General features: G+C 31.1%; 1 long non-coding RNA gene across 1 annotated transcript in view; it reads left to right on the top strand.

Annotated features, from left to right (window-relative positions):
• The window catches only part of LOC142327397 (uncharacterized), a 36,957-nt gene extending 12,094 nt beyond the window's left edge, over positions 1–24,863 (top strand). The window contains exon 3 of the long non-coding RNA XR_012756978.1: positions 24,750–24,863. This is a non-coding gene — a long non-coding RNA (uncharacterized LOC142327397). The remainder of the gene's footprint in view (positions 1–24,749) is intronic.
• The last annotated feature ends 1,239 nt before the right edge of the window (positions 24,864–26,102 follow it).

Below are 26,102 nucleotides of genomic sequence, written 5' to 3'. Positions count from 1 at the left end.
GACTTAGATATATATATAAAGGCAGCAGAATGTATAAGAATATTAATAATAACCGTATTAAAATTACAAAATCGTAACAATATTCAATCAAGTATTAAGTTTTTTTAATTTCGATATTTTTTTGAATCAATATTTCTGATTCTTACTAGAAATATTACTGAAAAAGAAAAAAGTATATATTTAGTGCGTCAGGCCATTTATCATACAAATATATGAAAAGAAAATTTACGCAGAGTGAACTGAAAAACAACTTGGTAGCTTCAGAAAGAATATGAATGAGTAATGAAGGAAGAAATAACAGGAAGGAAATAGAAAATAAAGATACGGAAAAATAAAAAATGTACGATAAAGAAGTCAAAAGTGAAATTAAAGAATGAGCAGGAGGAGTCAGCCGGAAGAAGAGGTATCTAATTTTTGTAGAAAAAGTAATGAAAATATATTTAGAAAGATGTTTAATTTTATTTAAATTTAATTTATTAAATTTAAAGCATAAAATGAACAATTTAATCAAAATGCAATTAATTTAACTGAAAAGATAATAATTATCCATTAAATTTCATTATAATCAACGAACTAGTAAACAATCTAATTATTATAATTCTTTCTTTTTATCTTCATTTCGATATGTACGAGTATTATAAACGTTTCAATAATCCTATTTTCTCATTTAATCTTTATTACCTGTGAAATTAATTTTCCGGTTTTTGAATTTGTTTTCCCTCTTCTGTTTCAAAATGAAAATTTTTATTGTTAAAAGCGGCTTGTTTGAATTAGGCTATTAATTTAAGTTTTGGCCTAAAATGATTTTTGAAATTTCTTTTTCAATATAATTTTATGTTGGCTACTACCTTAATATTCTATAAATGGAATAGTAACGATTTTTAATGAATAGATAATTAAAAAACCAAAAGTAGGTACTCTTAAAAAATATTCAATAAATTTGCATCGTATAATGTGTGAAAAATCTGTTAGTTATACATCAAGTACGTATTTATTTATTTATAATGGAAATATAATTCAGTTAACATATAAAAGTTTTTGATAAAAGAAGTAGCAAAATAGGAAACTAAATTAATAATTTAATAACTGAATTCTGAGAAAATCTCAGGGAAAAATTTATTAAGGGTGGATGTAAAAAAAGTATTTATACTAGTAAGTGGTGCCGTGTTAAAAAATTTCTTAAAAATGAATAAATCTTAAGAATATTATACCTTCTTATTTTTAATTTTATTAGGTTTTCATCAATAAAATCAGTGATCGCAAAAACTCCCCTCAGCTTAAAAACAAAATGTTTGTAAACGATATAAATTGGCATTCTTTAATTTTTGTTTAATTCTTTATTATTAATATAATAAATATTTACGTACATAGGAGTTGCTAACACGAGGAGGGTCAATGATGTAAACTATCTCTTAAAAATCTAATTTGGGAGAATATTAGATATAAATTGAAACGAAGTTTGTGAACCACAATTATGATTTATTATTTTTCAAACTTTTACTAAATCTAATCCAATTAACTGAAATTCATAATCAGGAAAAATGTTTAATGACCTTAACGATTTTTTTCTATAACGTATGTAATAGATTTTGTTAAAGATTTTGTAAGTGTTTTAGATGTTTTAAATTTTCTCGAATTCAAATTATACTTGTAGTTATGTAACTACCTAAAATAATGAACTCTCCCCCCACCCGAATAGTTCACCTTGGAACATATTAGATCATTTATTTATTTGCGGTTGTTTCTTTTTTTTCTGTCCGGTATATCTTCATTCTTTCTGATATCCCTTTCCTTCGTTCTTCAGAAAGTTCAACTATGTTTTTCTTATGTTTTGCGCTTTTTCGAACCTTTTATTTCCATCTTTTAATATACATTCTCTTTAAAATTTGTCTTTCTCGTATAACTTCTCAAGTTATCCTCAGCTCTTTTAGGTCTTCTTGGTCTGCCGACCTCCGTGGCGCGAGTGGTAGCGTCTCGTCCTTTCATCCAGAGACCCCGGGTTCGAGTCCCGATTAGGCATGGCATTTTTACACACAGTACAAATCATTCATCTCCTCCTCTGAAGCAATACCTAACGGTGGTACCGTTGGTAAAAAAAATAAAGTCTTCTTGGTTTTGTGTGAATCATTTACTCTTAGTTTTTTTTTACTTTGGAGGAAATCAAAATTTGTTTAGTCAATCTAATGTTGTTATTCATTCTATATAAATGGGAGTAAAATGCAATTCGTTTTTTCCTTAACACGTTTGACAATTTTTCAGTTTTAGTATAAAGTTTGTTATTTGGAATTAATTTTACCTGATTATTTTGATATTTAAGACCTAAAATGTTTCTTATAATTTTCCTTTCTTTTTTCTAGATTTTTAGTAGAATTTTACTGATTTGCTGATGATATAGTAATTCTAGCCGAGAGTAAAAAGGATTTAGAAGAAACAATGAACGGCATAGATGAAGTCCTACACAAGAACTACCGCATGAAAATAAACAAGAACAAAACAAAAGTAATGAAATGTAGTAGAAATAACAAAGGTGGACCGCTGAATGTGAAAATATGGAGGTAGAAGAATTTTGTTATTTGGGAAGTAGAATTACTAAAGATGGACGAAGCAGGAGCGATATAAAATGCCGAATAGCACAAGCTAAACGAGCCTTCAGTAAGAAATATAATTTGTTTACATCAAAAATTAATTTAAATGTCAGGAAAAGATTTTTGAAAGTATATGTTTAGAGTGTCGCTTTATATCGAAGTGAAACTTGGACGATCGGAGTATCTGAGAAGAAGAGATTAGAAGCTTTTGAAATGTGGTGCTATAGGAGAATGTTAAAAATCAGATGGGTGGATAAAGTGACAAATGAAGAGGTATTGCGACAAATAGATGAAGAAAGAAGCATTTGGAAAAATATAGTTAAAAGAAGAGACAGACTTATAGGTCACATACTAAGGCATCCTGGAATAGTCGCTTTAATATTGGAAGGACAGGTAGAAGGGAAAAATTGTGTAGGCAGGCCACGTTTGGAATATGTAAAACAAATTGTTAGGGATGTAGGATGTAGAGGGTATACTGAAATGAAACGACTAGCACTAGATAGGGAATTTTGGAGAGCTGCATCAAACCAGTCAAATGACTGAAGACAAAAAAAAAAAAAGTAGAATTTTGTTGCACAGGTTTCTGCTAATAGAGTGCTTTCGGTTTAATTACAGTTTTGTAGTGTCGAAATTTTGAGTACCATGATAAAGAGTGTTTGTTATATATGTTTTTCCTTAATTGGAAAGCTGATTCCATTTGATTAGCTCTAGCTGTTAACGCTTTCTTATCTGAAGAATTTTAACTAAACATTTTTCGAGATATTTGAAATTATCCAATTTTTCTATTTTTTATTATTATTTATACTAAGGAAATTTGGGCAGTTTTTACCATTAGACAAAATTTTAGTTTTCTCAAACGCGATATATAGTCTCGTTTTAGCAGCTTGATTATCTAATTCTTTCTGTTGTTCAGTTTTTTGTTAATAATGCCATATTATCAGCAAAAGCTAAACAGATAAGCTTGTCTTTTAGTCCCCCGTCTTATTACGCTATTTTTGTCTAAATTTTTATTCCGTTCTCTAACTACCTTTTCAAGAGCACGATTAAAAAGTAATTCAGGAAGTCCATCTCGTTGTCTTACGCCAGTTTCGATGGGAAAGTTTCAGATGATTCTCCCCAAATTTTATTTTAGAGTATGTGTTAGTTAATTTTGCTTTGATTAAGGTTGCGGTTTTTTATGTAAATAAAAATGAACTTATTTTATGCAAAAAATAAATTTTATTACGAATACAAATTTAAAAAATAATCGTTCATTGATAAAGATCTTAGAATAATGATAGTAGAATTTTTGTTTATTGTAAGCGATTTAGTGAACAGCTACTCGAATAAAAATTAAACATTTGCCAAGAATACAAGGCTAATTTATGGGCTGCTGTTAACGATTAAAAAAGAAAAAGAAAATTATAATTGATATTATAATTGTATTCAAAAGGGGCACTCGGTTTTAAATTTTGCAGTCATACGAACTTAAAAATAATCCCTAGTAGTCAACGGAATTTAAAAAAATTAAATCCCACATTTTAAAGAATTCTGTAAGGCGTTATGTTTTTATTCTCATCTGTTACTTATCTTCTTGATATCTGGACCGTACCCTAGCGGTTATAGGTGACCTGATATCAGACAAGCCACAAATCACTATAGCCACTCTACAAAATAACCGGTATCCTGTGACTGGCTTATTTCGGAAAGTAAGGAATAAAGTGATTTTCCGCTGTCTTTTTCATTGAGATTTCTGTATTGTTGCACATAAATAAACCAATTTTACCGAGATGATTTTAGTTTCTAAAAGCGATGCCTTCTTTTTGATTACCTAAGGGATTGGCTGTATACAGAATATCATTCACTTCAGTGAATGAAACTCTGACTAGTGCATGTTATATTCATACTAGAACTACATCATACTCATAAGAGGGATTGGGAAAAATTGTAAAAAAGCAATCAATGAATGTACTCTTTTCTTTTAAAAAATTTATACACAACACTTTTTCAAATCGGTCGGATGATATACATGTAGAATAAAATTTGTTTTCATGAAATACAAATACCAAATAAAAGGATTTTAAACCGTTATTTTAATTTAAATAGACGATTGCTAAATAATGCGTTAATAACAATGCGGATACTTCTTCTTTTTCAGTTTAGCCTCCGGAACCACCGTAAAGTATTCCTTCAGTGGATGATATGTATGTATGTAAATGAAGTGTAGTCTTCGTACATTCTCAGGTCGACCGCTCTTGAGAAGTGTGGTTAATTGAAACCCAACTAATAAAGGCTGTCATAATAGTACACGCCATGCACAGAGTCCCCAACTGATCATCGGAGTGTGCCAGCCCCGATGAGCAGTTGGGGACTGCGTACATGACGTGTACTGCTATGACTGTTCCTTGTCGTGATGACGATCTTCAGAACCCAACATCCAATAAGGGGTAGTTACGACCCAAGTAAAATGGGGGATTCTCTTGGGAACCCCTTATTTGAGGCATAAGGCGCAAACAAGACCGAGACCCGGCCTTCGGCGAGGGGCGGGGGTTAAAGGTTGCAGCATTGCTGGATCAGGAGTCTCCTCGCTGAGGGTTAGAGGCTGGCACAGTATAAAAATCCAACCGGCGGGCCGACCTGCCTTGCCCCACGTACAGCTCGTGGGCGGGAAGATCTGTTAGAGTCAAAGGACACTCTCCTGGGCTTAGTTATACTTAACTGTATGTCCGGCCAGGGGAGGGGGATAAAAAAACCAACAAAGAACACCGCTATTCACGATCTGGTTGGTATTCATATCCGAATAAAAGTAACTGCCTTTACTAGGATTTGAACCTTAGAACTCTCGACTTCGAAATCAGCTGATTTGCGATGATGAGTTCCTCAAAAATATGGATACTCCATAAAAAATGAATAAGGTTTATTAATATACTAACTGTTTCCTAAACAAAGGTTTTTTTGGATAGGGCTTAGATTGTTAGCGCTACACATCCTCAACTGTAGCTCTCAACCGTTTGTAGGCTCAGCAAATCAGTTATAATCTAACCCTAACGCCTTGATACTATTCGCAGCGATCATTATTTTGTTTGATTGTAGAATGAAGCAGCATATTCGAATCTGGTGATCCAGAGGTGTAACATTGTACATGTACACAAATTACACAAACAAGGAAATTAATCTTTCTTTCCCGAATCAAGAACCAAATGTCTGTAGACTTCTAGAATATCATACGAATCAATCAATCACTCCGTTCGTATTATGAGTTTTTGTTTTTTTTTTTTTTTTTATTAATAAGAATAAAACTTTTTCTGCACTACTAAAATTGTAATTAATATATTTTTTTTTTGAAATTAAGTTTTTATTTTCTTTTTTTTCTTACTTTTACTATTAATTTTGTGAGCTGAGCTTTTGTAACTGAATTAATATTTAACGCTATACAAATCGACTGAATTTGCAACTGCAGTTATCTGAGTACTATACAACCACACGCCTCTCGAGAATCATAAACTTCGGTACATTTCCTTTAATATTAAAAATATAAGGTAACGTATTATTTTCATGTTATTAGTATGTTCAATGCGATAAAAATTTAACACATTTTGTTATATGATTTTTATAATAACGATATCATTAAGTTGAAGTGAATTTCCAAACAGAAGTAAATAGATGTTTTAATATAAATTTTTTGTTTATTGTTTTATTTTTAAATTACTACTTAGTTTATATATTCCCATTTATTAACACCAGTTTTTACTGTACAGAGCATCGTTTGAATTTTAATTCGTAAATAAAGGTATAAAGTTAAATAATATTCGACAATGTTTCAATTATATATTAATTAATAATATTATTATACTTTAATTATTCTTTTATTTATATTTTTATTTTTTGAGCAGTTTATTTTTACAATCGATCGCATCGGAAATGGTGCTAAGGCTATTTCTGATGCCAGTGTATCGAGGGCTAACTCCCGAGCTACAAAGAAATCCCAGACGTCAGGAGCTTTGGTTATAACCGTGGGCTAGTAGGTCGGTTCCAAGCCAAAGAAAGTGTTGAGCTGTAACCTTTTAACACAGTCATTTTAGTACTCTAGTACGGGTAGTTATTAGTCTAGAGTTCCAGTGTAGGTGCTTTGGATTTCAGTCATCCCCTGAAATAAAGGAACGACCAAGGGTCGGAAATACAATATCTCATCTGTGACCCATGATGAGGAGAACAGAAAATCGCAGACAGCCTCAGTGGTCCAAGCCAATCTGTCAACTCAACTGAAGTCGATTAGATATGGTAGGTTCCAATTGGCGGGAGTTGGATGTACTTAATCCCATTTCTAATTACCAGCGAAGTTCCTCTTTGCCTTCTGCCGTTTGGTATTTGGTCAGGTATACGGAATAGCCGCGAATACTTTCAGTCGGTGAGATGTATCTCAGAGATAATAACATCGAGCCGTTCAGTCGGGATAAACGCCTGTAATTCTTCTTTTATATTCAAAAGACCACAGATGCTCCACTTTGCAATCCGCAGACTCCCATTTGCAGATTTCTGTGATCACCTTCGCAATAGACCTGTGTGGTTCTCTATTTGCTGCATCAAAAACTTGTTGTTCATTGTCACCTTATCAATCTTCTCCAAAGTAGATGAATTCTAAAGTTTGTCATAGGAAGTTGTTATCATCCATCTCGGAGGAGCTGCCTTGCGTGTCCATAGAGATCCCAGAAGGCTTAGTAACCGTAGTAAAGTATTCCTTCCTCTTTTCCTTTCTCTCTGAAATCTCCTTATAGACTTAACAACCCTTGTAATTTGCAGGGGGATCTGAGTAGCATAATGTACACGTTGCTGAGGCATTCCTGTCGCCGTTCTGGCAGTCGGCGATCCTAAGCCCTCCCGCATATTTAATGCAACGGTAAGGCCTCATGTACTTATTTTTGCTGTCCCCATATTCTTGGTACCGCATGCAATGGACAATCCGAGGTATCCTTTAGATAGCTAACTTTTATTTCAAACTGAATATCTCCTTGTTATTGTCCGCTGGCTCTAAATTAATAAAGAAGGTCGATATTGGCTCTTTAGTTGTCTGGTGAAGGGCATTTACGTTGATTCGTTCCCTATGGCCTTGGTTGTCAATCCCTTCTCTGATAATATCGAGAGAAATCGAGTAGTGCATATTCTATAACACTACCTTAAATGCTCTCAAAACGTTTCTAGTGAAAGTATGTCCTATGAGATTCTGTTCTCTAACTAGCTGAATAATTCGTTTAAAGAATTCAATATCTTTCGGGTTAATTCTGAGCTGTTTACTGTTAATCAAACTTACCCCAAAGTCGGCCCCGGTTACACTATCTCCAATAGTTCATACAGTTTTATTATTTCCGTGATATACAAGACTAAGAGATGTGGCTTTACATCCTTTTTCTTTGTTTAGGCGGCTCAGTGGTCTCATCCATGGGAAAATGATCTAGCTGCTTAGAAAGTGGTAACCTGTTATAATCGCCTATTAAACCCATCTCAATAGCTACTCCAAGAGGTAGTATTATTCGGTTGCCAGGAAGTAATATTAATGCAATTGTATCGCTACAATACTGTGTTTTTAGTCTATTATCATCTAGAGCGTACATTTTTTTTGAAAATATTATATTGTTTATATATTTTTTTAAATATACGACTTTAGAATAAATTATCCAAACCCTACGGACAGAAAAAATAAATTATCAATTGAAACAAATCCGAGGCTTTCGTTGTAGTATTTATTGCAATTTGAAAAGTTGAAAATAAAAATGTAATTTCTTCACACAACTTTATTCTTCAAATTAACCGGATTTTTTTGTTTAAATTGAGCTAAAGATAAATTATCTGTAGTTGGAAGGGTGAAAATGAATGAGATATTGAGTTAATTATTAGAATCTGAAAGATTAGAATGTTTAGAATCTGTGCATAATGTAGTAAAATATAATAATGTCATATTAATATTTAAACTGTAATTTTATTTAACTAAAAAAAGAAAAACGTAATTAAAAGATACAAATTGAAATCATTAGATTTGCAATTCCCATGATGGTACAAAGTAAAATAAGAAAATACAACAAAGAAACACGTCAAAGAGAGAGAGAAAGAAAGTTTACAGAAGTTAAGAATAGAATTTTAAAAGATTTTTCTTAACTCATAATATTTTTACATTATTATCTTGGGAATAAGATTAACGTTAAATATCAGTATAAACTGAAATGTAATTTTATTCCTTTAAACCGGTATTCTATGTAACATATTTCGTTTTTATAAATTATTTTTTTCATGTACATACCTTTTTTAAGCAAATTTAAAAAATATTTATTACAAAACAAAGAATAAATTTTAAAATTTATTTAATAATAAAGTATAATCTACACAATAAAATTTTTAAAAAAATTCAAATTATTTCTTCTGTCACAAGAAGAGTTGCAAAAATATTTATCTTGACTGTTCTTCGTAAGTTTAATATTATTAACTAATTCCATTCGAAAAAAAATAATTATCTTAAATGTTTATTAATATAGAATAATAAAAACAAAACTAGTGTGGACACCACAAGACTTCCTTGTACCTATTGAATTGCATATAAACATTTTTTTTAATGATAAGAACATAAAATTCTATTTCATTAATAACTTCTGATATTTTTTCATTTTTTTTTTTTATTGTTATTATTGAATAATTATTTACTGTAGACTTTTTTTGCAATCAGAGGTTAATAATTATTAATAAATCAATATATATGAATTAGAAAAAAAAGTTAAAAAAAGGATTCGAACAGATGTGCCTTCACCTTATAAAATTCAAATATTTCATTAATTAAAGTTTTATTTGGCTATAACTCTGTAACCAATGAAAATAAGTACCACTTATATTGTAGAAAATCTCTCAATGAGGACTTTTTACTGCAGCTAAAAAAAGATCCAAAATCCAATTTTTTTGGATTTTGGACGTTGGATGTTGGAACTAGATGTTACAACAGTCCTAAATTCAAAATTTCACATCCTACGGCTAATCGTTTTTGAGTAACATAAAGAGTCTGTATACGTATAAGAGTCTGTAATATAAATGTCTGTATACGTATATACAGACATCACGCCGAAAGATGGTCAAAGTGGATATTTCCGTTGAAATCTGAAAACCGAAATTTTTATCACAATACTTCGTACACGGAAGTAAAAAGGTAGGTTCTAAAACCAAACAATAGATATGTAATTATTTCATTTATTTTTCTTTACAGTCTCAATATTTTATCGTTTTAATTAGGTTAAAAATGATAAAAATTTGTATTATAATTTATAACATTAGTATTTAAGTATTAAGAAGAAAGCGTTCAAACTCTGAGATGCGAAAATTATATTCGATTCCGGATGTAGTTATTCTACTTTTACTAAGTGCTATTCTACTTTTCATCCGAATGGGAAATAAGAATAATTACTAGGGGTTTAGTTTGAAGACCAAATGGAACTAGACCTATGGGTAGACCAAAACGACGCTGTATAGATAATATTATTTTTGCTCTGTAGGAGTGTAGGGATTGCAATTGGGTCATCGGGTTGGCTCAAGATAATAAGAATTGACGTATATTAGTGCGTTGCTATAATTTTTGAATTTCTTAGGTGCCACGATATATATAGGTATTTACATTCGTATAAAAAAAGTAATTCTTTATTTAGTTGTGTAATATGAAATGTTTTTAATTAATATAAATAAAATTAAGCTCTAGGCGCGATTACTATAGCATATGCACGGCATTATATAAATATACATACTCGTATATTTGTTATGAACTTTAAATGTTGACAGAAACATATCTACTATTTCCCCCTCTGGTTTTTTCTGATTGTTTCTTTTTTTCTTTTAGTTAAAAAAAATAAATAATAATTTGTAATAGCCTCATTAATTATCCGTCAGAAATTATGCTGTAATGTGCAGTAACTTAGATGATTATAGAAGTATTAAGATCGGAAAAAGATTTAACAATTAAACATTCGTAGTTTTAAAAAAAAAAATCATTGAGGAATTGTTGACAACAATCGATATGTTTAAATTTTCTATATATAGAAAACAAAATGTCATGACCGATTCATAATCAACCACCAGAAAAAACTATTGAAGATAATTTGATGAAAATTTGTGTTCTTCTTTCGGTGAAAGTGCATAATAAGAAAGAATTTTTTTTGACATTTGGAGTTTTAAAAGTTAAAATGAAGTAACAATAAAATTTACTATTTTTTTTTTTTTTTTTAATTTCTCGTTAACAAATGAAGATATCAACTTGATTTTGATGCCAATGTCTATAAACTAATTATGCCTACTTTAAGTACGTATTATCTTTACATTTATGAATTTAATAACATATATAAAGATTCACATCTATATGAATATTATTTACAATTCACAAAAAAAATAATTACAATTGCAACTACATAAGATTTAATTTACTTATTTGAATCGGCACCAATTTTGTACAGTATATTTATTTAAATTGTCACTCTTATTCCTAAAAGTACGAATATATTTAATAAAGTATTTTATTCTTGTTTTACATCTTTTAGAATAAATATGACTGGTTCTACTGTTTATACTGAGATATCAGTTATCTATCAGGAAATAAAACGATTGTTTACTTCTTTGGGGAACATATAAATGTACATGTATATATATATATATATATATTTTTTTTTTATCTAAGATCTTTGTTCATTAAAAAAAGAAAAAAATAATGATGGTGTAAATATTTATTTTATTACTTTTATATTCCCTTAAAAACGTTTAATATATATATATTTTAATTATTTATACAATAAATAAATAATATTTTTATATATATATACTTCTTAAAATGTTATTAAAATTTAATAATTTATTCATTTTAATAACTATAGGTTTTCACCCAATATTAATAACCTTAATTATATAAATTGAAGATAAATTTTATAACAAGTAAAAAAATTCAAAGCTGCCCGTTTGGAACCCAAAATCTGTCGGATAAGTGGCAGAAAAGGTGGATGAAAAACCACTATTCCGTTACAAAGACTAGACATATCAATTCTAATTTCTTTTTTAAAACATTGTCAAATCAGCAAGAAACTTTTATTGGTAAGGAACATGATGTTGTGTTACAACAGAGTTATCCTTAAATCAATCTGGAGGTATGGGATCTAGCTGTGTGTATTCAGATAATTCAAAGATTCAAAAATACATTTTTGAGGACCATAACCTAGGCGCTATGCTTTGTTAGGGATAGAAAGAAATTCTGGCTATCTAGGATTACCTTCTGTTTACGAAGAGATCCAAAAAATTAGCTTACGGTACAGACAGAGGTTAGAAAAACATGTAAATTATCTGTTATTAAATCTGTTGGACAACAGCAATGACATCAGGCGACTGATACGTTTCCATGTGCTGGACCTGGAAGATCTAGTAAGAGGAGTGGCCTGGAGAAGGAAACTAGGAGTGAGAATGCGGAGTGACTTTTTCACTGTGTATTGAACGTCAGTTTGATAGTTTACAAATTATAGCTGTTTCTATTTACCGATGAATATTTGTTTTATCTATATAGTATTTCTTTCATATTTTGGTATTGTTAAAGTTGTTTTTATTTTTTCCTCCTGTGATTTATTTCTTGTACTATGTTGTTAAATATTAAACTTATTTGGACCACTTATGCAAATGCTTTTCCTATATATGAAGTCGAACCTTTGAATGTTTTAATGAAGGGTTTCATCGGGGGTCTCGCTTCACAAGATTATTATGAATCAAATTTACTTATGGTCCCCTATGAGGTATCGATTGCAAATGATAACAGATAGGCAAAAAACCTTGTCTATCAAAACCTTGCATATACATCTTACATATATATATATATAATATATATCCAATTGCGATAAAACTTACGTGAGTTGTGCGCACACCCGTGAAGGTTTCTGAATTAGTTTGTACCCGCTAGTTGGCGCTGGGATCGTCATATTTCGAAAAATTGTATTTTTGGTTCGATTTGGCTCATTCAGAATATATATTACTTTGGAAGTCGAGAGTTCCAGCGTTCAAGTCCTAGTAAAGCCAGCTATTTTTACACGGACTTGAATACTAGATCGTGGATACCGGTGTTCTTTGGCGGTTGGGTTTCAATTAACCACACATCTCAGGTATGGTCGAACTGAGAATGTACAAGACTACACTTCATTCACACTCATACATATCATCCTCATTCATCCTCTGAAGTATCATCTAAACGGTAGTTACCGGAGGCTAAACAGGAAAAAGAAAGAAAGAAGAAAGAATATATATTACTTACGTGAAAAAAATATTTTTGCGAAAAAGGGAAGTAGGAGAATAGGGAAATAAGGTAAAGGGGGAAAAGGGAAGAAGAGAAGAAGGGAATAAGGGGAAATGCTATAAAGGAAGATGGGACGAAGGGAAAAAGGGAAATGTTAAATTTTATGAAGTCCCGAAATGAGTTGTATCAAGTTATGAATGTTGTATCAAACATTTATTTTCGTTCATTTAATTTATATATACGTTGTATAAATATCTATATATTTATACTCAGATCTAGTAATGACGAAGCATTACCAGATCAGTTAGTATATATATATATATATATATATATAAATTTTTTTTTAATATATTAGTTAAAAAAAAGGTTTAAATATGCACAACTGATTGTCAAACGGTGACTTCAGACATAGACACGTATGATTTTACCCAGGTACAAAATTGAAATAATCATTCCATCAAATTTATCCACTTTGATGGGCTACCATAAAATTCAATCGACCGATAAAGTTTAAAGAAATTATCATCCATGTGACGTAGTATGAGATTACGATTATAGCTATCTGGCTTTCGGATTCCATAGATAAAGAATTATTAGATTTAAACTTATTTTCGTAGTTTTACGATTCTTTCGATTTTACGATTCAGTTTCTCTGATTAAACATCTCCATGTTTAATCAGAGAAACTTTTTTTGGCACTAAGTTAGAATCGATTTTAACAAATAAGAAAGCTTTCTGAAATTTTTTCCTGTTTGGTGAAAAAATGAATAAATTTTTCAGCCATCTAATGGCATTCTTATACCTATGCAGACCCTTGTATTGACCTAATTGCAAATATAAATGCTAGCTGTGTAACCAAATGCTAGCAAATTGCTCTCTGCTTGCTGATTGTATAAGAGAGTAAATTAGTGAGAGAGACATAATATAAACACTTCTCCGGTAACTATTACAAGCAAAGCCAGATCTTTACCCCCTTCCCAGCGTTCAGTAATGAAAACTAGAGGAATAATAAATATTATTTTAGATTGAATAAAACTTATAATATAACTTATCTTAAAATTAGATTTATCCTGTTTTCACTAAAAAGTATAAAAAAATAAGGGAAATTTTTGAATTACAAAAATACTAAGGTAGCAATGATTGGTATATAAGATACATACTGTCGGCATGTTACGAGTTTACATGCTTTCTTTTTATTAGTCCTTTTTAAATGCGAATCATTTTTAATGCCACAACAAAATAATAGTAATGACATTCTTTCGAAATTTAAAAAAGTCACATTAAAAGTTTTAATGACATTTTATAAATAATTAAAAAAAAAAATTAATTATGTTTTTTAATTTAATTAACTTAAATAAAAAGTTAGGCGGAGTAGAGCAATAAATAAATATGATTAAAAAGATATTTAGTAATAAATCACTGGTAAAGTGTTAATTTTTAATTGTGTTTTTTTTGTCAGTTTTAATGTGTTAAAAGGTTCTTGAAAAAGATGAAGGCAATTTGACAAGATTGTGAAAGTTTGCTATTGTTAATTCTTAATGAATCCATTAAGTTTATTTTAGACTGTTATCAGGAAATACGTCTTTTGTAACTTTTCTTCATCTTCTTTCGTTTCCTGAACTTTAATTTCTTTTATTTATTTTCTAATTAACTCATTAATTTATTACTTTATTTTAATTTCATCTTTCTATTAAATTTTATACACCGCTCTTTAATTCGTTCCATTGCTTGTTTTATATATATATATTCCGACCGTCTAGCAAGAGGACTCCGCCCCCTGGATTACCGGACCCCACGTCGGCCCAGACAAAACTTGGAGCCGAACCAGGGGCTCCGTGGGGCCTACCTCAGGGGAACAGAATTCGCTTCGTTCGCCATTCTCGCAGAGTTTGCTTTGGTCGCCATTTCCGTCTAGCCAAAGGTCTCCGCCCCCTGGTTCCTCGCTTTGTTCGTTATCCTCATGGTTGTTGGAATAATACCGATAAATAACAATTAAATTATTCAGGCTTAATAGATACCTGAAAAAGAAATTAGATTACAAAACACAGAATAGTAATAACTATGGTACGTAAAGTACATACGTCTTTGGCGGGGAAAAGTTCATAACTTATTTTTGTTGCCGTGGTGACAGAAATATAATAATTTTCTTTATCCTTTTATTTTTACAAAAGTTCGAATTATGACCGTAAGTAAAATTTTTGGCTGAGAGTAACGTGTCAGGTAACCATCCAAAGATGGTCCATCTCAAATACAATATTAATAATTTGCATCACTTCTCATGACACAAACGAAGCAACAACAAAAACAAAGATAACAGATAACAAACAATAAAGTCAGATAAATAATAAACTCACAAAACATTAAAGTTATCCAAGTAAAGTTACAAATATTAAATTCAGATAAAGGAATATTATCGGACCAGATAAAAACAATAGTCACAAAATTATAAACATTATTGAATTCTCAACAAAGAATTAGGCTGCCGACTTTGAGTCAGTATAGCTTCACTATATATGTTAAATTTCAGTATCGATTTTTAAAGTTTAAACTATCTTTGACATAATGACTACTCTATCATGCCACAGGTCACCTACTCCAGTGATCATTCATGCCCTCAAACATCGGCGAGGTCCGGTATACGTAGCCTCCTTAATCGTCTTACTTCCACACCATTTTCAAGTAGATTTAACGCTAGATAATCCAAATGATTGTTCAGCTTAGACACGTAGTCTCTACTGGTTAGCCGTATCTGCTCCTCACGAACAGCACCCTAAGATACCCGTGCACCTCATCATTCCTAGCGAACCATGGAACCCCTGATACTGTACTAAGCACCTTGTCTTGAAAAATCCAAAATTAAAATAAATTTAAGAGACCGCAGTGTTTCCTATATGATCAACTATTTAACCAGTTTATTGTATTTCCTTTTACTAATTTATACGGTATTAGTGCTGTTGTTCAACGATTTAAGATAATAAAACGATACACACAGAACACTTATAATATAAGAGGGCAAATCAAAAATTATCTATAGTTTTTTTGAACAAAGGTACATTGTTTTTCTAAATATTCACCCGTCTTGTCAAAGCACTTGGTCCAACGATCCACAAACTTACTACTTTGCGTTGGTCACAAAGCCAGTTTTGAACTGTTTCCTGCACGTCTAAATCTGTGGAAAATCGACGACCTCGTAAAGTATCCTTGTACGGGCCAAACAGATGAATGTCGGAGGGAGCAAGATCTAGGCTGAAAGGATAATATTAATCTGGCAGTTGAAGTAAGAAATATTTCTTGTCTTAAAGCATTTAAGTCGGCCGTTAATAAATATTAAAAGAATTTATCGTATTATAAAACATCAATTGTGTAGTGAAATGTGCTAAAAAGTAGCGGATTGGTTTTAGGTTTTTATTATTAATTTTCAATAAGACAGCGTAATTTTATTTTTATTTTTTACCTTGGTTATTTAATTTTCAATTTATTATTTTTTAATTAGTTTTCTTATTGTTATTCTATTTGTTCTTGTAAATATTATGATGTTTAACCCGTAGTAATCATTAGCATATGTTTGTAAAAACTATGAAAATAAACAAATTGTTGATAAAATGACATTTTATTAAGTTTGTTACTAGTATAGATTAAACTTATCTCTCTCATCACTAAAGTTTTTCTTTTATGGGAAGGAAATAATGATGTAATTGTTCCTTGATGTTCTACAATTTAATTTGACATTTAAAATTTTTGTCGTAATAATTTATTTTATAATGTTCTGTTGTAAATAAATAAATGAACATGAAATACAAGCAAAATTTTATCATCATTTTAAAGGTAGAATAATTTTTCTCTGTGGTTTTTAAATTGTTTTATTTTTATTATTTTTTTTCCATAAATATTTTATTATAACATAATAACTTAAACATATTTTAAAGACTGTACAATATTTTAGATTTATTATAATTTTATAGAAGTAAAGATTATTAATCATTTATATTATTATTTTAAAAGCTTTTAAAATGCGGTGGTGTCTGTACACTTTCTTTCATATAAATCTAGTGAAAAGAAAAACTCAAATACAATAGATGTAGCGTATATATAACATTCAACCCGCTAAAATGAACTTCCTAAACAATAAAAATTGGAAGAAAAAAATGATGAAAAAACCTTCTGGTAAATGAAACGGCAATGAAGAAACTAATCAATATGAGATAAAAAACGTGATTATTAACATTAGGTTTCGTTGAGAACGGCAAACGAATAAGAGAAAAAAGTAATATATATATATATATATATATATATATATATAAAATAAATTCATTTTAGAATTTTAGATGAAAGTAGAATTAATTGATCGTTAATATATATCAGAATAGATTTAATATTTATGAAACGTTATTTGTCGTAAATGAATTCCTTCACATGATAGTATTTCGAAAAGCTTCGTGGCTTCGTTGCCATTGCTGGCAGATTGAAGTCTGGCCAGGTCCTCCTTTTGCAGTCGACTACTCGGGACCTATTCGAAGAGGATAGCAGCTGTGAGGTCACACTTGGGCGGACCAATTACGCTCTGGTCATCAATTTTACTACGGGGAATCGTGAGGTAGTCTCTGCTATTTGCAGGTCCATCCTACGGTTGTTGGAGAATGGACAAGATCAGCGGATGTGCTTCTGTGGTCCACAAAGGCGGGTCGAACAGTTTTTACGGCATTCCGTGGAGTACGCAGGAAGAAGGATGGGGAAACGCCTTTTCGTCCATCCGACTCGAGCATCATCATCATCGATGCCGGCAAGTAAGAAGCGACCCGCGGGTCCGCCGATTACTACAGTTGTGATCAAGGCGGAGGGGCGGACCTTTGCAGATCTTCTCCGTTCGGTTAAAGAGGCAGTTTCACCAGGGGAAACCGGAATCCTCTCCGTCCGACCAAGAGGAGGAGCTCCACCTCCGGGTTCGGACGGACAGTGGCGTGGTGGACCAACTCAGCAAGGATATTGCCGAAAAGGTGGAGGGTACTACAACGGCCCTGGCTGGTAGGGGCGGCAGAAGAGCCCACGTCTTGGTTAAGGACGGGATCTCCTCACGTCACAGGACGAGTTTCTTCGGGAGCTTCGCAAGACGATAGGTGAGTCGGTCACTATTGACGTCCTTACAATGCGGCCGGCTTATGGCTCCACTCAGCTGGTTACACTTGCAGTGCCGCCCATCCTGACGGAAAAACTACTGTCTGATGGGCGAGTTCGAATTGGGTGAGCGGCTTGTCGAGTGGTGCGGCGTACATCCGACGACGTTTGTTTCAGACGTTGGAATCCAGACCACAGGACCAAGTTCTGTTCTGGCGCAGACAAAAGAGGCAACTATTTTACATCCGGTAAGGCTGGCCATTTCCGTAAGGAATGCAAGCAGGATCCTAGGTGCTTATTCTGCAAGTCACATGGGCATGCACCCTGTGGTAGGGGATGTAAGATGGCTCCATCGACATCTGGAAATTATTTTTCATTGGAATATCACGGTATCTCTGAGGGACAGCTCCATCCAGGAGGAGGTGGGAGGCCTTGGTCTCCTGCTTACGATGATCGGGTGGGTACTCCCTTGCATTACCGTTGGGGAGAAAGTAAGACCTAGTCCCGGTGGAGGATCCTTTCGGGAGTTCCCATTAGAGACAAGACATAAAGACCGAGTCCCAGTGGGGGATCCTTAGATGTCCTCTCATTAGAGGCATGAAACCTAAAAGACCGAGTCCCGGTTACCTGCCGGGAAATTTGTTCCCGACGAGGTAGTTTGAGGCAATGGCACCCCTCGGGGCTGAGTTTATGCTTAGTGCGGGTCCGGCTCTGGGAGACTGGGTAAAAAAAGAAGAAAAAAACGAATTCTTTTATAAAGTATTACTAGAAAATGTTTATGTCGTAGACTGAAAGAAGTTGTTCTTTTGTAAGTTGAAAGAAATTCCTTGTAGCATTTAACAGGTAACTTTCAGCATAAAATCCATCGGAAAGCGTTAGTTTTCAATACTAGCGCACGAAATGTAACGCGTCGATTTAAATTTATTCGAATTTTTAGAAACACTTAACAAAACGAGTAGATAAAAACCGGGAGCATTAGGTAAATTGTTCACTGACTTTGGAGACCTTGATACGATTTGACCGGCAGTATGGAATTGATTATTAGAAGTACAATTTTTGTTACAGTGGAACTTAGTTTTTTCTTTTTTTTTTTTTGCTTATACTTTTTTACTTACTAGAACTAGAATGCCATACATACATGTCAAGTTAGCTTTCCCTCGAATTATACGATACATTTGAAATGACAAACACGTAAAAAAAAAACGTTAAGTAGCACTTTGGTCGCAATGCGATCTGGTGACATCTTATGAACTAAACTCCAGGATGGAATCCAGGATAAAATTCAACGATACGCACAGTGCCCTATATTGCTTCCGCTGCTAAATTTTTTATGTTGAATTTGGTGGTGTATTTTTGTATTATCTGGTGGAGAAACTGTTTCCTATGCGTTAGCTTCGCAATAAAATAAACATCAAACGCGTTAAAGCCGAATCCTTAAAAAACCTAAAATTTAGGTTATTAAAAATAAAATTAGAAATGTAAGTTAACAAAAAATATTCGATTTTATGAAAATATTAATAAATAAGTACATTAAAAATACTGTATTATAAGGTATAATTTTAATTTATCTAATTCAAAATGGACTTATTTTTTTTAAATCAATAAAATTTTAGAATACTTCCACTTTTGAACACCCCATTGAAAAAATACTTTTTTTCGAATGATTTGAATAAAATATAATGTAGTTGCTACATTATAATAGCAAAATATAATATAGATAAGACAAGCTACATATTTTAGTCATCATTATTCGGGTTCCTCGCTTGACCAACGAATGAGTCAGCCTTCTCATTTTCTTGAATTCCAATATGAGGTATTATTCATTGAAAAATAACTGAAACGTTAACTTCACTTAGTCTAACAACAGACCGCCTAATCTCAGATAATTAGAAATAAATCATGTGGATGTAAAACAATCCCCTATTCGGTTGTCCGGGCGGTAGCTACATTAAGATCGAATAGTATAGGATTTGATATGTTGATGGTTTTACTGTGGAACGCAGGTGGAATGTCTCGCTTTAAGAAGACAGAAAAAAATCACTGAGGAAAACGTTTCTCTAGTTATAATCCTAGAAACTAACATTACAGACAATTCAGAAAACAAAGATCAGCAGCATATTTTTTTTGTTCGACCGGTTATAACTTTTCCGTTTCAGATTGATAACGACATACCGATAAAATTTTATAACAAAATGTTTTAAAAAAGATTTACCTCAGTCGTTCTGAGGATAGTTACATCCTGACAGAATCATAAAAATAGTTTAAAAACATTATGAAGTTCATGTTCTTTTATTATAAAGGTTTTATTAAACAATTTGATTTGGTTTGTTCTTAAAAAAGTTAAATTAAAAATTTATCTTATCAATGACGATCAACAAAAGATTAGAAGAATTTTGATTTTCTGTCCATAAAAAAATTTAAAAAAATAATTTTCAATTTAAGCATTACCTCCGTTTAATTAGTGTTCGAATTAATATAAATTAATCCTATACAATTAATTAAAATTCATTCAACTGTATTTAAGGTTTGGTTACTTTGGATATTTTGGCTACTTTGGTTTAATTCTAAATATAACAAAAATATGTCTAAAAATTATTTTAATTAACGTAAAGATAAAATTTCGATTTTATAATTAAAATTTTATATTATAGTCTTAATATTATAGATTTTCCTATTCCTGATGGAATATCATGGTTTTATTTTCTTTCCAAAAAAGAACATTTTGATATTTAATATCTTATTATTACTTTTTCAACTTTTATTCATGTTTTAATATATTTGAATGAAATATTCTGAAAAAGTGTGTGAAAATGTTCGGTGTATATGTGAGTACTTTAATATAATATAGTATTATAATGCAGAGACATTTTTGGACATTTGAAACATACTTTTCGTTATAAAAATGAAAATCTTATAACATTTTAACATTATTATTTTAATAAAGAAACATTTTTAAGATTAATTATAATTATTTTTTTTTAACGACTAAGATAGATAATTCATTTCAAATATTAATTTCTATAAAACCTATTGATATTTGATACTCCACTTTTATCTTAGAATATTTATTTTTATAAAACAAATTGAAAAAAAAAGCCTATAAAATATTTATATGAAGCGAAGGAAATGATACCCTACAATCACGGTGATACTTATTCAGTTATTGACGTAAAAACTAGAATGGCTTACGCCACATTCTATCAGCTGAGAGTTCATTTTTACTGGTTAGATTATATTTTCTTTTATCGTAGTTGTTTTGATTTTATTTTGTAAATATCGTTTACAACCTGGGTTCTTTTTTATAATCGATTTCCATATATTGTTACTTGATATGTTCTTCTTTTTTTTTAGATTATAAAACGCATATTAATAGTTAACAAATAGTAAATCTGTCGTATTTACTTGGAATTTAGGCTAAATAAAAAAATTTATAAAAAGATATATAATTTTGTACTAATAAATAAAAAAATCCTTTTCACGCCGGAAGGCGGAGGTAGATTTCACCGGAGCAAAGTAGGGGATAAAAAGATTTTTAAAGTTAAGAAAAACTTCAAATTTACACAATACGATAATGGTTGCATGTGAAAAAAGTTTCACATGTTTAACAAGGACAAGCCCCATCTTCTTATAATTCCAGCAACATTTTGGTCATCCCTTGCCGATCATATCAAAAATGATATGATAAATCAAACAAAAAGTTTCAGACAAAAGTTTTAGGTAATGTTTAGAAGACAAACGACCACTTTAAACCGATTCGATACTGTGCCTGTTAAGGGAGATATGATTTTTTGGTCATCGAAATCCCATTTTACCACGCTGTTGGCCAATGGTTGGTGATATCAAAAACGTTTACTTAGATAAGTTTATGCTCTTATCCAAAGAATAGTAGGAACTTTAAACGAATTCGATATTTTACATAATAAAAACGTTATAGCAATATTTTGATTTTTTGGAAAAGCCCTCCCATTTCCACCCCCCCCCCCCCCTAGTCCGATTTTTCCCATTAACGAACTCGACCGAGATTTTGGGTCGTTATATTTTATATGTCAATTTGAAAGTGATTGGCGAAAAATTACAGCAGTTGTGGTGTTAATATATTCTATATATAATATATTTAAGTGAAATATATATATAAATGCAAATATAAACTTTTAAAGTGACGGTGGTTTTGGGATCTGGGGATGTGAAACGCAAAGATATGTCGAAATTTTCTGGAAGTCGAATCATGGTACCCAGTACAATACGTAGCATTCTTATGAAATCGACCTAAAATTTGTAACTCCGATATATAGAAGGTTTCGTCCCACATCAACATTTTTTTTGTGGTCGTAATCCAATCAATACCGAGGTGCAAATAAACAACTTCGTTAGTAAAGATTTGAGATTTGTTTCTAAATATTATGAATATTATATATTTATATACAGAGTGATTCAAAAGGAAAAAGAAATGATCTGGGAACTGATTCTAGAGCTTGAAATAAAGAAAAAAGTTCATGCAACATATGTCCGAAAACGCTTTCTTATCGAGTTTCGGCTAGTGAAAAATTTAATTTCGATTTTAGTTCTCCCGATGATGAGGTCGTGGTGAAATTTTTAAGCCGTTATGTGAGGGCTAAACTTGATAGTTTTTTTTCCTTTTTTTGACTTAAAAAGTCGAGTGAAACAGAACCATATCTCTCGTTGTTTTTATGATGTCCAATGCAAAACAGAAAAATTCGATGAAAAAATACTTCTTTTAGGTTTTAAGTGCAATAATTTTGTTAAATGACTAAAACATGCGTAAATGTTATTATCCATGTTTGTATAAAATTAAATCTGAGAAAACCGATGTAATAAAATTTATGAAAAACAAAATCGATTAAATTTTATTATTAAAGAAAAAAAACAGAATAAAACTTACAGAAAAATGTTACGAATTTTTAAAAATTAAAACAGCTGTTTTTAATGAATAGATTTAGACCTTTGAAAAATTAACACTTTTAATTTACTTTTTGAAAAAACTCTCTGTGGTTTTTACTGCATTAATTTAGAATAAAATGTTCAAAAATTTCACCATTGACATCAATGCATTTTTCAATTCATTTTCTTATATTTTCTGCCATCATCTAATGATATCTTCACGTTACTTGATGAGGGCAGCAGCATTGAGAATGTGAACGAACACTTCATCACGTGTGTACTTTTTGCTTGTTTTTCTCACATTTCAACTATCCCTATAAACAGTAATCTAAGGGAGTAAGTTCGGTGATCTAGGCGGCCAAAATAACTGGCCCTCTTCGTCCAATCCATTTACCAGTAAATGTTTAAGAATTTTCTTAATTCATTCGTGAAATGTGTTGGTGCTCCATCAAGTTGATAGTACATTTCAATTCGTTTCGGCCATGAGAAATTTTCGAGACTGTAAGAAATTCATTGTTTAAAAATTCCCCGCATTATATTGTTCTAGTATGAAAGGGCTTGTTAATTGTTTGTCGATCATTCCACACCAAAAGTTACCGTAAGATCGTTGCTGGAAATTTGACTCGACTACAGTGAGTTTTCTTCAGACCACCGATGTGATTTCCGTGTGTTGTTTATGTCATAACGGGTAAAAGTAGCTTCATTCGAAGAGTAAAAACGGAATTAAGTGGTAATTATTACTGTTAACCATTAACAAAACTGCAATCGTCTGACACGCTCATCAGCCTGAAGGGCTTGAACTGTCTGAACATGATAAGGTTGCAGTCTGTGAGCACGTAATGTTATCCATACTGAGTCGTGTATTCTAAACTGTACCACCTGAAGAGTGTTTGTTCTTTCATCACCATGTACCCGTTGACATTCAGATGAAATATGAGAAGTATACCAATCTCACGAATATTATTAAAAATTCTACAAAACACTTTACGGTTTGGAACTATTCGTCCACGTTACCTAAGTCTATATTCTTCCACCGCAGCTGAAGTACTTCCATCGCAAAAGCATTACACAAAAATCATATGCTGATATGATTTTTGTGTAACAAACCCTATTTTTGACAAAACACTGTATTTTTCGAAACAAAAAATTCAAAATTGAATTTCACTTTTTTAAATTCAGATTAAATTGTAAATATTTAGATATGGTTTAGAGTACAGTAGACACAAAAAAACACTACATAGCTTGATTCTCAAAAATAATTAAACACAATCAAAATTATGTCAAAAACAACTAAGCCGCCTAACTTTCTATTAACATGTAACCACGATTTTATGAAAACAATCAGTTGAATTCAAATTAATTTCAAAGCACCCAGTTAATGTTGTCAAACTAATTTTTCAAAGGTCTAAAGGTGAACAAATAACATGCCATGATGGCTTTAGTGTAACGATCTGTTTACTGTTTTGTATAATAAATTATTAATGTAATGAAATATATACTACCTATCTTAGTGTTTCTTCTGATTATTAAAAATATGAAATGAGTTATAAACGGCACAATTTAGAATTGATTTCTTTAAAAGTAACGATGTTCCATTTTTAATGAATTCAGATCTACTACAACTGTCATGGATAACAGGTATTGAAATTCCATACATACGAATCGATAGTGTGGAAAATTTTGGTTTACTTGGGTTGAAATCATGTTTCTCCGTCCTTATTCCACAACCACAACTGGATTTCTTACGAATATTATTATTATTGTAATAAATTGATTTAAAAAATAAAAATTATATAAATTATTTATTTATTTTTTCATGTTTTTATTTTCATTATATTTTATTTAATATTTATTTTCACTTTTTTCTATTTATTTTTTTTTTTTTATTTTTAGATTTACAGAGAAAATAATTCTTCTATTTAAAACAAAACAAACGGAATATAAAAGCGTTTATTGAAAAAAATAATTTAACTGTACACAATTTGTTTGCATCAGTTTATTCCGTACTAAAATAAAAAGGTCCCTTTACGTTACTGAAATATAATTTAACAATTATTGATTGTACCATGTGAATGAAGGTGTAGGTGAGCGTTTATATTTTTGTGCATTTGTTTTCAATTATCTATTGTATTTCTGTATTATAACTTCCGTATGTGTATATATTTGTTGTTTTTTTTTTCAGGTTGTTGTTACTTTTTAACGATTTTTCTTGACTTATGCCATAATTTTAAGCTCTAATTTTAACTTCCTCGGAATATAATTCTAAATTTTCCGTTGTGTTATCATCTAATTTAATACATCCAGTCTTTAGAATTACTTTTATATATATAGTAAAAGTCGCTTATAACGTGGTCTTTATAACGAGAATCGGTTGTAACGATCAAAAATAAAAAGAATTTGTTGTTGCTTATATTATTAATATATGGTAAAGTTTGTTTTAACAAACTAATAACGAAGTTAGAAGTCGTCTATAATAAAAAAAATTATTTTCTTTCGAATAATAAATTTGTTTCTTGAGTAATTTAAAACCTGAATGATTTTAAAATACGGTACAGAAATTAGATGTTAAAAAGTCATTAGTACTGTATATTTGTAATATTAAATGTTATAACGACGTCGTTCATTAGATTAGGGAGTCAATGACCTCTTCAGAATAAATGAAAGTGGGTAATAAGAAACAATTCAGATGCAGTATAAGCCTTGTGCAGTATTTTACTGGCTATTTCTGGATTCTGAGAAATTCCATTCCTCCACTATTATGAAGTTTATACAGGTAATGTGGCGATTGGTTGTGTGTATAATTTTACAATCGAGTTCAGATAGTCGATTATTAAACGGGCTTACTGCTGCTTTATTCAGTAGATTCGTGTATTTAACTCGGGCTGAAGTCGGTGTATTTTCTGCGAGGGTGTTTGATGTTTTTTTTAAATAAATTTCTACGGTACGGAAGTAGTGATGGGCGTTAAAAGAAAAATTCTTCCAGCTTGCGACAAATTAAAAATTACTGAGGAATTAGAAAAACGGGCGATCTAACTCTGAGGTGTATAAAACCCATGGGCTTTCTACCTCCACTGTCTCAGTGATTTGATAGTTAAGGGCAGTTATTGAAAAAAAAATCAGTCTCAGATAAAGAACGTAAGCCTATGTGAAAAAATTATTTGTGCGAAGCTCTTATTACTTACGTGGTTGAAAGTGAAGAGATGTGAAAACTTTCTCACAATTGAACCCATTTTGAAAATTCAGGCA

The sequence above is a fragment of the Lycorma delicatula genome, chromosome 7 (assembly GCF_047948215.1).
Source record: "Lycorma delicatula isolate Av1 chromosome 7, ASM4794821v1, whole genome shotgun sequence".
Classification (NCBI taxonomy): domain Eukaryota; kingdom Metazoa; phylum Arthropoda; class Insecta; order Hemiptera; family Fulgoridae; genus Lycorma; species Lycorma delicatula.
Note: the sequence above shows the minus strand (reverse complement) of the source record. Positions and strands in the feature narration are given on the sequence as shown.